Source organism: Salmo salar, chromosome ssa24 (assembly GCF_905237065.1).
Source record: "Salmo salar chromosome ssa24, Ssal_v3.1, whole genome shotgun sequence".
Classification (NCBI taxonomy): Eukaryota; Metazoa; Chordata; class Actinopteri; order Salmoniformes; family Salmonidae; genus Salmo; species Salmo salar.
In genome coordinates, this window is record NC_059465.1 from 47,805,409 (window position 1) to 47,818,971 (window position 13,563).

Here is a 13,563-nt window from a genome sequence, read left to right on the forward strand (position 1 = left end):
TCAGACTGGTTCTACCAGGCTAGGTTAGACTCTGGACATTATATGGTGAACACAGTAGTCAGACTGGTTCTACCAGGCTAGGTTAGACCCTGGACATTATATGGTGAACACAGTAGTCAGACTGGTTCTACCAGGCTAGGTTAGACCCTGGACATTATATGGTGAACACAATAGTCTATGTCGTTAACAGGTATGGATCATCATCATCGTTAGGTTAATCTATGTTGTTAACAGGTATGGATCATCGTTAGGTTAATCTATGTCGTTAACAGGTATGGATCATCATCGTTAGGTTAATCTATGTTGTTAACAGGTATGGATCATCGTTAGGTTAATCTATGTCGTTAACAGGTATGGATCATCATCGTTAGGTTAATCTATGTTGTTAACAGGTATGGATCATCGTTAGGTTAATCTATGTTGTTAACAGGTATGGATCATCGTTAGGTTAATCTATGTCGTTAACAGGTATGGATCATCATCATCGTTAGGTTAATCTATGTTGTTAACAGGTATGGATCATCATCGTTAGGTTAATCTATGTCGTTAACAGGTATGGATCATCGTTAGGTTAATCTATGTCGTTAACAGGTATGGATCATCGTTAGGTTAATCTATGTTGTTAACAGGTATGGATCATCATCATCGTTAGGTTAATCTATGTTGTTAACAGGTATGGATCATCATCGTTAGGTTAATCTATGTTGTTAACAGGTATGGATCATCATTAGATTAATCTATGTCGTTAACAGGTATGGACCATCGTTAGGTTAATCTATGTCGTTAACAGGTATGGATCATCATCATCATTAAATTAATCTATGTCGTTAACAGGTATGGATCATCGTTAGGTTAATCTATGTCGTTAACAGGTATGGATCATCATCATCATTAGGTTAATCTATGTCGTTAACAGGTATCGATCATCGTTAGGTTAATCTATGTCGTTAACAGGTATGGATCATCATCATCATTAGGTTAATCTATGTCGTTAACAGGTATGGATCATCGTTAGGTTAATCTATGTCGTTAACAGGTATGGATCATCGTTAGGTTAATCTATGTCGTTAACAGGTATGGATCATCATTAGCTTAATCTATGTCGTTAACAGGTATGGACCATCGTTAGGTTAATCTATGTCGTTAACAGGTATGGATCATCATCATCATTAAATTAATCTATGTCGTTAACAGGTATGGATCATCGTTAGGTTAAGCTATGTCGTTAACAGGTATGGATCATCATCATCATTAGGTTAATCTATGTCGTTAACAGGTATGGATCATCGTTAGGTTAATTTATGTTGTTAACAGGTATCGATCATCATCATCGTTAGGTTAATCTATGTTGTTAACAGGTATGGATCATCATCATCGTTAGGTTAATCTATGTCGTTAACAGGTATGGATCATCGTTAGGTTAATCTATGTTGTTAACAGGTATGGATCATCGTTAGGTTAATCTATGTTGTTAACAGGTATGGATCATCGTTAGGTTAATCTATGTCGTTAACAGGTATGGATCATCATCGTTAGGTTAATCTATGTTGTTAACAGGTATGGATCATCGTTAGGTTAATCTATGTCGTTAACAGGTATGGATCATCATCATCGTTAGGTTAATCTATGTTGTTAACAGGTATGGATCATCATCGTTAGGTTAATCTATGTTGTTAACAGGTATGGATCATCGTTAGGTTAATCTAAGTTGTTAACAGGTATGGATCATCGTTAGGTTAATCTATGTCGTTAACAGGTATGGATCATCATCGTTAGGTTAATCTATGTTGTTAACAGGTATGGATCATCATCGTTAGGTTAATCTATGTCGTTAACAGGTATGGATCATCGTTAGGTTAATCTATGTTGTTAACAGGTATGGATCATCATCATCGTTAGGTTAATCTATGTTGTTAACAGGTATGGATCATCATCGTTAGGTTAATCTATGTTGTTAACAGGTATGGATCATCGTTAGGTTAATCTATGTCGTTAACAGGTATGGATCATCATCATCGTTAGGTTAATCTATGTCGTTAACAGGTATGGATCATCATTAGGTTAATCTATGTCGTTAACAGGTATGGACCATCGTTAGGTTAATCTATGTCGTTAACAGGTATGGATCATCATCATCATTAAATTAATCTATGTCGTTAACAGGTACGGACCATCGTTAGGTTAATCTATGTCGTTAACAGGTATGGATCATCATCATCATTAAATTAATCTATGTCGTTAACAGGTATGGATCATCGTTAGGTTAATCTATGTCGTTAACAGGTATGGATCATCATCATCATTAGGTTAATCTATGTCGTTAACAGGTATGGATCATCGTTAGGTTAATCTATGTCGTTAACAGGTATGGATCATCATCATCGTTAGGTTAATCTATGTTGTTAACAGGTATGGATCATCATCATCGTTAGGTTAATCTATGTCGTTAACAGGTATGGATCATCGTTAGGTTAATCTATGTTGTTAACAGGTATGGATCATCATCGTTAGGTTAATCTATGTCGTTAACAGGTATGGATCATCGTTAGGTTAATCTATGTCGTTAACAGGTATGGATCATCATTAGGTTAATCTATGTCGTTAACAGGTATGGACCATCGTTAGGTTAATCTATGTCGTTAACAGGTATGGATCATCATCATCATTAAATTAATCTATGTCGTTAACAGGTATGGATCATCGTTAGGTTAATCTATGTCGTTAACAGGTATGGATCATCATCATCATTAGGTTAATCTATGTCGTTAACAGGTATGGATCATCATCATCGTTAGGTTAATCTATGTTGTTAACAGGTATGGATCATCATCGTTAGGTTAATCTATGTCGTTAACAGGTATGGATCATCGTTAGGTTAATCTATGTTGTTAACAGGTATGGATCATCGTTAGGTTAATCTATGTCGTTAACAGGTATGGATCATCATCATCGTTAGGTTAATCTATGTCGTTAACAGGTATGGATCATCGTTAGGTTAATCTATGTTGTTAACAGGTATGGTTCATCATCGTTAGGTTAATCTATGTCGTTAACAGGTATGGATCATCGTTAGTTTAATCTATGTCGTTAACAGGTATGGATCATCATTAGGTTAATCTATGTCGTTAACAGGTATGGACCATCGTTAGGTTAATCTATGTCGTTAACAGGTATGGATCATCATCATCATTAAATTAATCTATGTCGTTAACAGGTACGGACCATCGTTAGGTTAATCTATGTCGTTAACAGGTATGGATCATCATCATCATTAAATTAATCTATGTCGTTAACAGGTATGGATCATCGTTAGGTTAATCTATGTCGTTAACAGGTATGGATCATCATCATCATTAGGTTAATCTATGTCGTTAACAGGTATGGATCATCGTTAGGTTAATCTATGTCGTTAACAGGTATGGATCATCATCATCGTTAGGTTAATCTATGTTGTTAACAGGTATGGATCATCATCATCGTTAGGTTAATCTATGTCGTTAACAGGTATGGATCATCGTTAGGTTAATCTATGTTGTTAACAGGTATGGATCATCATCGTTAGGTTAATCTATGTCGTTAACAGGTATGGATCATCGTTAGGTTAATCTATGTCGTTAACAGGTATGGATCATCATTAGGTTAATCTATGTCGTTAACAGGTATGGACCATCGTTAGGTTAATCTATGTCGTTAACAGGTATGGATCATCATCATCATTAAATTAATCTATGTCGTTAACAGGTACGGACCATCGTTAGGTTAATCTATGTCGTTAACAGGTATGGATCATCATCATCATTAAATTAATCTATGTCGTTAACAGGTATGGATCATCGTTAGGTTAATCTATGTCGTTAACAGGTATGGATCATCATCATCATTAGGTTAATCTATGTCGTTAACAGGTATGGATCATCGTTAGGTTAATCTATGTCGTTAACAGGTATGGATCATCATCATCGTTAGGTTAATCTATGTTGTTAACAGGTATGGATCATCATCATCGTTAGGTTAATCTATGTCGTTAACAGGTATGGATCATCGTTAGGTTAATCTATGTTGTTAACAGGTATGGATCATCATCGTTAGGTTAATCTATGTCGTTAACAGGTATGGATCATCGTTAGGTTAATCTATGTCGTTAACAGGTATGGATCATCATTAGGTTAATCTATGTCGTTAACAGGTATGGACCATCGTTAGGTTAATCTATGTCGTTAACAGGTATGGATCATCATCATCATTAAATTAATCTATGTCGTTAACAGGTATGGATCATCGTTAGGTTAATCTATGTCGTTAACAGGTATGGATCATCATCATCATTAGGTTAATCTATGTCGTTAACAGGTATGGATCATCATCATCGTTAGGTTAATCTATGTTGTTAACAGGTATGGATCATCATCGTTAGGTTAATCTATGTCGTTAACAGGTATGGATCATCGTTAGGTTAATCTATGTTGTTAACAGGTATGGATCATCGTTAGGTTAATCTATGTCGTTAACAGGTATGGATCATCATCATCGTTAGGTTAATCTATGTCGTTAACAGGTATGGATCATCGTTAGGTTAATCTATGTTGTTAACAGGTATGGATCATCATCGTTAGGTTAATCTATGTCGTTAACAGGTATGGATCATCGTTAGTTTAATCTATGTCGTTAACAGGTATGGATCATCATTAGGTTAATCTATGTCGTTAACAGGTATGGACCATCGTTAGGTTAATCTATGTCGTTAACAGGTATGGATCATCATCATCATTAAATTAATCTATGTCGTTAACAGGTACGGACCATCGTTAGGTTAATCTATGTCGTTAACAGGTATGGATCATCATCATCATTAAATTAATCTATGTCGTTAACAGGTATGGATCATCGTTAGGTTAATCTATGTCGTTAACAGGTATGGATCATCATCATCATTAGGTTAATCTATGTCGTTAACAGGTATGGATCATCGTTAGGTTAATCTATGTCGTTAACAGGTATGGATCATCATCATCGTTAGGTTAATCTATGTTGTTAACAGGTATGGATCATCATCATCGTTAGGTTAATCTATGTCGTTAACAGGTATGGATCATCGTTAGGTTAATCTATGTTGTTAACAGGTATGGATCATCATCGTTAGGTTAATCTATGTCGTTAACAGGTATGGATCATCGTTAGGTTAATCTATGTCGTTAACAGGTATGGATCATCATTAGTTTAATCTATGTCGTTAACAGGTATGGACCATCGTTAGGTTAATCTATGTCATTAACAGGTATGGATCATCATCATCATTAAATTAATCTATGTCGTTAACAGGTATGGATCATCGTTAGGTTAATCTATGTCGTTAACAGGTATGGATCATCATCATCATTAGGTTAATCTATGTCGTTAACAGGTATGGATCATCATCATCGTTAGGTTAATCTATGTTGTTAACAGGTATGGATCATCATCGTTAGGTTAATCTATGTCGTTAACAGGTATGGATCATCGTTAGGTTAATCTATGTTGTTAACAGGTATGGATCATCGTTAGGTTAATCTATGTCGTTAACAGGTATGGATCATCATCATCGTTAGGTTAATCTATGTCGTTAACAGGTATGGATCATCGTTAGGTTAATCTATGTTGTTAACAGGTATGGATCATCGTTAGGTTAATCTATGTTGTTAACAGGTATGGATCATCATCATCGTTAGGTTAATCTATGTCGTTAACCGGTATGGATCATCACATCGTTAGGTTAATCTATGTCGTTAACAGGTATGGCTCATCATCATCGTTAGGTTAATCTATGTTGTTAACAGGTATGGATCATTGTTAGGTTAATCTATGTCGTTAACAGGTATGGATCATCATCATCGTTAGGTTAATCTATGTCGTTAACAGGTATGGATCATCGTTAGGTTAATCTATGTCGTTAACAGGTATGGATCATTATCATCGTTAGGTTAATCTATGTTGTTAACAGGTATGGATCATCGTTAGGTTAATCTATGTCGTTAACAGGTATGGATCATCATCGTTAGGTTAATCTATGTTGTTAACAGGTATGGATCATCATCATCGTTAGGTTAATCTATGTCGTTAACAGGTATGGATCATCGTTGGGTTAATCTATGTCGTTAACAGGTATGGATCATCATCGTTAGGTTAATCTATGTTGTTAACAGGTATGGATCATCATCATCGTTAGGTTAATCTATGTTGTTAACAGGTATGGATCATCGTTAGGTTAATCTATGTCGTTAACAGGTATGGATCATCATCATCATTAGGTTAATCTATGTCGTTAACAGGTATGGATCATCGTTAGGTTAATCTATGTCGTTAACAGGTTATGGATCATCATCATCGTTAGGTTAATCTATGTCGTTAACAGGTATGCCAGTCCATCATTGTTCACATTGTGTCTTTGAAGTAACCAGTGGTGTAAACTACTGAAGTAAAAATACTTTAAAAGTACTTCTTAATTAAGTAGTTTTTGTGGCATCTGTACAATACTATATATATTTTGGACAATTTATATTTTCACTACATTCCTATAGAAACTCATGTACTCCGTACATTTTCCCTGACACTGAATACATTTGGAATGCTTAGCAGGACATGAAAATGGTCCAATTTACGCACTTATCAAGAGGTCATCCCTACTGCCACTGATCTGGCGGACTCACTAAACACAAACGTTTCATTTGTAAATTATGTCTAAGTGTTGGAGTGTGCCTCTGGCTATCTGTAAATTAATAAAATGGCTTCAAGTATATTACAGCAATTACACTTTATTGTATTTTTTATTTAACCTTTATTTTAAAGAGGAGACATGTTGAGACCTATTTTCAAATGTACAATATAATATACACAAAATGTACAGCACCAGTCAAAAGTTTGGACACACCGACTCATTCAAGGGTTTTTCTTTATTTTTTACTATTTTCTACATTGTAGAATAATAGTGAAGACATCAAAACTATGGAATCATGTAGTAACCAAAGTGTTAAACAAATCAATATATATTTTAAATTATTCAAAGTAACCACCCTTGATGCAGCTCTGCACACTCTTGGCATTCTCTCAACCAGCTTCACCTGGAATGCTTTTCCAACAGTCTTGAAGGAGTTCCCACATATGCTGAGCACTTGTTGGCTGCTTTTCCTTTACGCTGCGGTCCAACTCATCCGAAAACATCTCAATTGGATTGAGGTCGGGTGATTGTGTAGGCCAGATCATCTGATGCAGCACTCCATCACTCTTCTCTTCTTGGTCAAATAGCCCTTAGACAGCCTGGAGGTGTGTTGGGTCATTGTCCTATTGAAAAACAAATGATAGTCCCACTACATTTACATTTACGTCATTTAGCAGACGCTCTTATCCAGAGCGACTTACAAACTGGTGCATTCACCTTATGATATCCAGTGGAACAACCACTTTACAATAGTGCATCTATATCTTTTAATTTATTTTATTTTTTGGGGGGGGGGGGGGTTAGAAGGATTACTTTATCCTATCCCAGGTATTCCTTAAAGAGGTGGGGTTTCAGGTGTCTCCGGAAGGTGGTGATTGACTCCGCTGTCCTGGCGTCGTGAGGGAGCTTGTTCCACCATTGGGGTGCCAGAGCAGCGAACAGTTTTGACTGGGCTGAGCGGGAACTGTGCTTCCGCAGAGGTAGGGGGGCCAGCAGGCCAGAGGTGAATGAACGCAGTGCCCACTAAGCACAAACCAGATGGGATGGCGTATCACTGCAGAATGCTATCTTCTGTATACCACCCCTACCTTGTCACAAATCAAATCAAATGTATTTATAAAGCCCTTCTTACATCAGCTGATATCTCAAAGTGCTGTACAGAAACCCAGCATAAAACCCCCAAACAGCAAGCAATGCAGGTGTAGAAGCACGGTGGCTAGGAAAAACTCCCTAGAAAGGCCAAAACCTAGATAGAAACCTAGAGAGGAACCAGGCTATGAGGGGTGGCCAGTCCTCTTCAGGCTGTGCTGGGTGGAGATTAGAAACCTAGAGAGGAACCAGGCTATGAGGGGTGGCCAGTCCTCTTCTGGCTGTGCCAGGTGGAGATTATAACAGAACATGGCCAAGATGTTCAAATGTTCATAGATGACCAGCACGGTCAAATAATAATACATCACAACTGATTGGCTCAAACGCTTTAAGAAGGAAAGATATTCCACATATTAACTTTGAACAAGGCACACCTGTTAATTGAAATGCATTCCAGATTACTACCTCATGAAGCTGGTTGAGAGAATGACAAGAGTGTGCAAAGCTGTCATCAAGGCAAAGGGAGGTTACTTTGAAGAATCTCTAATAAATCTAATGAAATTTTATTTGTCACATGCGCTGAATACAACAGGTGTAGATCTTACAGTGAAATGCTTCCTTACAAGCCCTTAACGAACGAAGCAGTTTTAAGAAAAATACCTGAAAAAAATAAATAAATAAAAGTAACAAATAATTTAAGGTGCAGCAGTAAATAACAATAGCGAGGCTATATACAGGGGGTACCGGTACAGAGTCAATGTGGAGGCTATATACAGGGGGTACTGGTACAGAGTCAATGTGGAGGCTATATACAGGGGGTACCGGTACAGAGTCAATGTGGAGGCTATATACAGGGGGTACCGGTACAGAGTCAATGTGGAGGCTATATACAGGGGGTACCGGTACAGAGTCAATGTGGAGGCTTTATACAGGGGGTACCGGTACAGAGTCAATGTGGAGGCTATATACAGGGGGTACCGGTACAGAGTCAATGTGGAGGCTACATACAGGGGGTACCGGTACAGAGTCAATGTGGAGGCTATATACAGGGGGTACCGGTACAGAGTCAATGTGGAGGCTATATACAGGGGGTACCGGTACAGAGTCAATGTGGAGGCTATATACAGGGGGTACTGGTACAGAGTCAATGTGGAGGCTATATACAGGGGGTACCGGTACAGAGTCAATGTGGAGGCTACATACAGGGGGTACCAGTACAGAGTCAATGTGGAGGCTATATACAGGGGGTACCGGTACAGACTCAATGTGGAGGCTATATACAGGGGGTACCGGTACAGAGTCAATGTGGAGGCTATATACAGGCTATTACGGTACAGAGTCAATGTGGAGGCTATATACAGGGGTTAGTCAAGGTAATTGAGGTAACATGTACATGTAGGTAGAGTTATTAAAGTGACTATGTATAGATAATAGAGTAGCAGCGGTGTAAAAGAGGGGTGGGGGGGGCAATGCAAATAGTCTGAGTATAAGACTGTTCAGGAGATGTTCAGGAGTCTTATGGCTTGGGGGTAAAAACTGTTGAGAAGTCTTTTTGTCCTAGACTTGGTGCTCCGGTACCGCTTGCCATGCGGTAGTAGAGAGAACAGTTTATGACTGGGGTGGCTGGGGTCTTTGACCATTTTTAGGGCCTTCCTCTGACACCGCCTGGTATAGAGGTCCTGGATGGCAGGAAGCTTAGCCCCAGTGTTGTACTGGGTCGTACGCACTACCCTCTGTAGTGGCTTGCGGTCAGAGGCCGAGCAGTTGCCGTACCAGGCAGTGATGCAACCAGTCAGGATGCTCTCGATGGTGCAGCTGTAGAACCTTTTGAGGATCTGAGGGCCCATGACAAATATTTTTAGTTTCCTGAGGAGGAATAGGTTTTGTCGTGCCCTCTTCTCGACTGTCTTGGTGTGCTTGGACCATGTTAGTTTGTTGGTGATGTGGACGCCAAGGAACTTGAAGCTCTCAAATATAAAATATATACAGCATTGATTTGTTTAACACTTTTTTGGTTACTACATGATTCCATATGTGTTATTTGATAGTTTTGATGTCTTCACTATCATTCTACAATGTAGAAAAGAGTAAAAAATTAAGAAAAACCCTGGAATGAGTTGGTGTGCCCACACTTTTGACTGGTAGGGTATATGGTTGTTCAGGTTGTAACACAAAACGATGGGTGAGTGTGTTCTGTGGTTGCTGTGACGTGGAACTTCCTCTTCTGTCCTCTCCGGTCCAGCCAGTTCAGTTCTGTCTCTCCTGTCCTCTCCTGTCCAGCCAGTTCAGTTCTGTCTCTCCTGTCCTCTCCAGTCCAGCCAGTTCAGTTCTGTCTCTTCTGTCCTCTCCGGTCCAGCCAGTTCAGTTCTGTCTCTTCTGTCCTCTCCAGTCCAGCCAGTTCAGTTCTGTCTCTCCTGTCCAGCCAGTTCAGTTCTGTCTCTTCTGTCCTCTCCGGTCCAGCCAGTTCAGTTCTGTCTCTTCTGTCCTCTCCTGTCCAGCCAGTTCAGTTCTATCTCTCCAGTCCAGCCAGTTCAGTTCTGTCTCTCCTGTCCTCTCCAGTCCAGCCAGTTCAGTTCTGTCTCTTCTGTCCTCTCCGGTCCAGCCAGTTCAGTTCTGTCTCTTCTGTCCTCTCCGGTCCAGCCAGTTCAGTTCTGTCTCTTCTGTCCTCTCCGGTCCAGCCAGTTCAGTTCTGTCTCTTCTGTCCTCTCCGGTCCAGCCAGTTCAGTTCTGTCTCTTCTGTCCTCTCCTGTCCAGCCAGTTCAGTTCTATCTCTCCTGTCCAGCCAGTTCAGTTCTGTCTCTTCTGTCCTCTCCTGTCCTCTCCTGTCCAGCCAGTTCAGTTCTGTCTCTCCTGTCCAGCCAGTTCAGTTCTATCTCTCCTGTCCTCTCCTGTCCTCTCCTGTCCAGCCAGTTCAGTTCTGTCTCTCCTGTCCTGCCAGTTCAGTTCTGTCTCTCCTGTCCTCTCCTGTCCAGCCAGTTCAGTTCTGTCTCTTCTGTCCTCTCCAGTCCAGCCAGTTCAGTTCTATCTCTTCTGTCCTCTCCTGTCCTCTCCTGTCCTGCCAGTTCAGTTCTGTCTCTTCTGTCCAGCCAGTTCAGTTCTGTCTCTCCTGTCCTCTCCTGTCCAGCTCGTTCAGTTCTATCTCTCCTGTCCTCTCCTGTCCAGCCAGTTCAGTTCTGTCTCTTCTGTCCTCTCCGGTCCAGCCAGTTCAGTTCTGTCTCTTCTGTCCTCTCCGGTCCAGCCAGTTCAGTTCTGTCTCTTCTGTCCTCTCCGGTCCAGCCAGTTCAGTTCTGTCTCTTCTGTCCTCTCCTGTCCAGCCAGTTCAGTTCTATCTCTCCCGTCCAGCCAGTTCAGTTCTGTCTCTTCTGTCCTCTCCTGTCCAGCCAGTTCAGTTCTGTCTCTCCTGTCCAGCCAGTTCAGTTCTATCTCTCCTGTCCTCTCCTGTCCTCTCCTGTCCAGCCAGTTCAGTTCTGTCTCTCCTGTCCAGCCAGTTCAGTTCTGTCTCTCCTGTCCTGCCAGTTCAGTTCTGTCTCTTCTGTCCTCTCCGGTCCAGCCAGTTCAGTTCTGTCTCTTCTGTCCAGCCAGTTCAGTTCTGTCTCTCCTGTCCTCTCCTGTCCAGCCAGTTCAGTTCTATCTCTTCTGTCCTCTCCGGTCCAGCCAGTTCAGTTCTGTCTCTTCTGTCCTCTCCGGTCCAGCCAGTTCAGTTCTGTCTCTCCTGTCCTCTCCTGTCCAGCTCGTTCAGTTCTGTCTCTTCTGTCCTCTCCAGTCCAGCCAGTTCAGTTCTGTCTCTTCTGTCCTCTCCGGTCCAGCCAGTTCAGTTCTGTCTCTTCTGTCCTCTCCGGTCCAGCCAGTTCAGTTCTGTCTCTTCTGTCCTCTCCTGTCCAGCCAGTTCAGTTCTATCTCTCCTGTCCAGCCAGTTCAGTTCTGTCTCTTCTGTCCTCTCCTGTCCTCTCCTGTCCAGCCAGTTCAGTTCTGTCTCTCCTGTCCAGCCAGTTCAGTTCTATCTCTCCTGTCCTCTCCTGTCCAGCCAGTTCAGTTCTGTCTCTCCTGTCCTGCCAGTTCAGTTCTGTCTCTCCTGTCCTCTCCTGTCCAGCCAGTTCAGTTCTGTCTCTTCTGTCCAGCCAGTTCAGTTCTGTCTCTCCTGTCCTCTCCTGTCCAGCCAGTTCAGTTCTGTCTCTCCTGTCCTGCCAGTTCAGTTCTGTCTCTCCTGTCCTCTCCTGTCCAGCCAGTTCAGTTCTGTCTCTTCTGTCCAGCCAGTTCAGTTCTGTCTCTCCTGTCCTCTCCTGTCCTGCCAGTTCAGTTCTGTCTCTCCTGTCCAGCTCGTTCAGTTCTGTCTCTCCTGTCCTCTCCTGTCCTGCCAGTTCAGTTCTATCTCTCCTGTCCTCTCCTGTCCAGCCCGTTCAGTTCTATCTTATCTTATAATACTGCTGCTATATGGAACCAGCCGTTGAATAACACTCCAGTTTTATACATTCTCTCTATACACCTATCATAACAAAACACCCACTGCTGCTCTGCATGTTTTGGGTTGTTACCCGAACTTTACTGGTATCCTGTTATCAGAACTTTACTGGTATGTTGTTACCAGAACTTTACTGGTATGCTGTTACCAGAACTTTACTGGTATGCTGTTACTGGAACTTTACTGGTATGCTGTTACCAGAACTTTACTGGTATGCTGTTACTGGAACTTTACTGGTATGCTGTTACCGGAACTTTACTGGTATGCTGTTACCAGAACTTTACTGGTATGCAGTTCAACAGGCTCCTCCTCTCTCCAGTTCAACAGGCTCCTCCTCCTCTCTCCAGTTCAACAGGCTCCTCCTCCTCTCTCCAGTTCAACAGGCTGCTCCTCCTCTCTCCAGTTCAACAGGCTGCTCCTCTCTCCAGTTCAACAGGCTGCTCCTCTCTCCAGTTCAACAGGCTGCTCCTCCTCTCTCCAGTTCAACAGGCTGCTCCTCCTCTCTCCAGTTCAACAGGCTCCTCCTCCTCTCTCCAGTTCAACAGGCTGCTCCTCTCTCCAGTTCAACAGGCTGCTCCCCTCTCCAGTTCAACAGGCTGCTCCTCTCTCCAGTTCAACAGGCTGCTCCTCCTCTCTCCAGTTCAACAGGCTGCTCCTCCTCTCTCCAGTTCAACAGGCTCCTCCTCCTCTCTCCAGTTCAACAGGCTGCTCCTCTCTCCAGTTCAACAGGCTCCTCCTCTCTCCAGTTCAACAGGCTCCTCCTCTCTCCAGTTCAACAGGCTGCTCCTCCTCTCTCCAGTTCAACAGGCTACTCCTCTCTCCAGTTCAACAGGCTGCTCCTCCTCTCTCCAGTTCAACAGGCTCCTCCTCTCTCCAGTTCAACAGGCTCCTCCTCTCTCCAGTTCAACAGGCTCCTCCTCTCTCCAGTTCAACAGGCTCCTCCTCTCTCCAGTTCAACAGGCTGCTCCTCTCTCCAGTTCAACAGGCTCCTCCTCCTCTCTCCAGTTCAACAGGCTCCTCCTCCTCTCTCCAGTTCAACAGGCTGCTCCTCTCTCCAGTTCAACAGGCTCCTCCTCTCTCCAGTTCAACAGGCTGCTCCTCTCTCCAGTTCAACAGGCTGCTCCTCCTCTCTCCAGTTCAACAGGCTCCTCCTCTCTCCAGTTCAACAGGCTGCTCCTCTCTCCAGTTCAACAGGCTCCTCCTCCTCTCTCCAGTTCAACAGGCTCCTCCTCTCTCCAGTTCAACAGGCTGCTCCTCTCTCCAGTTCAACAGGCTCCTCCTCCTCTCTCCAGTTCAACAGGCTCCTCCCCCTCTCTCCAGTTCA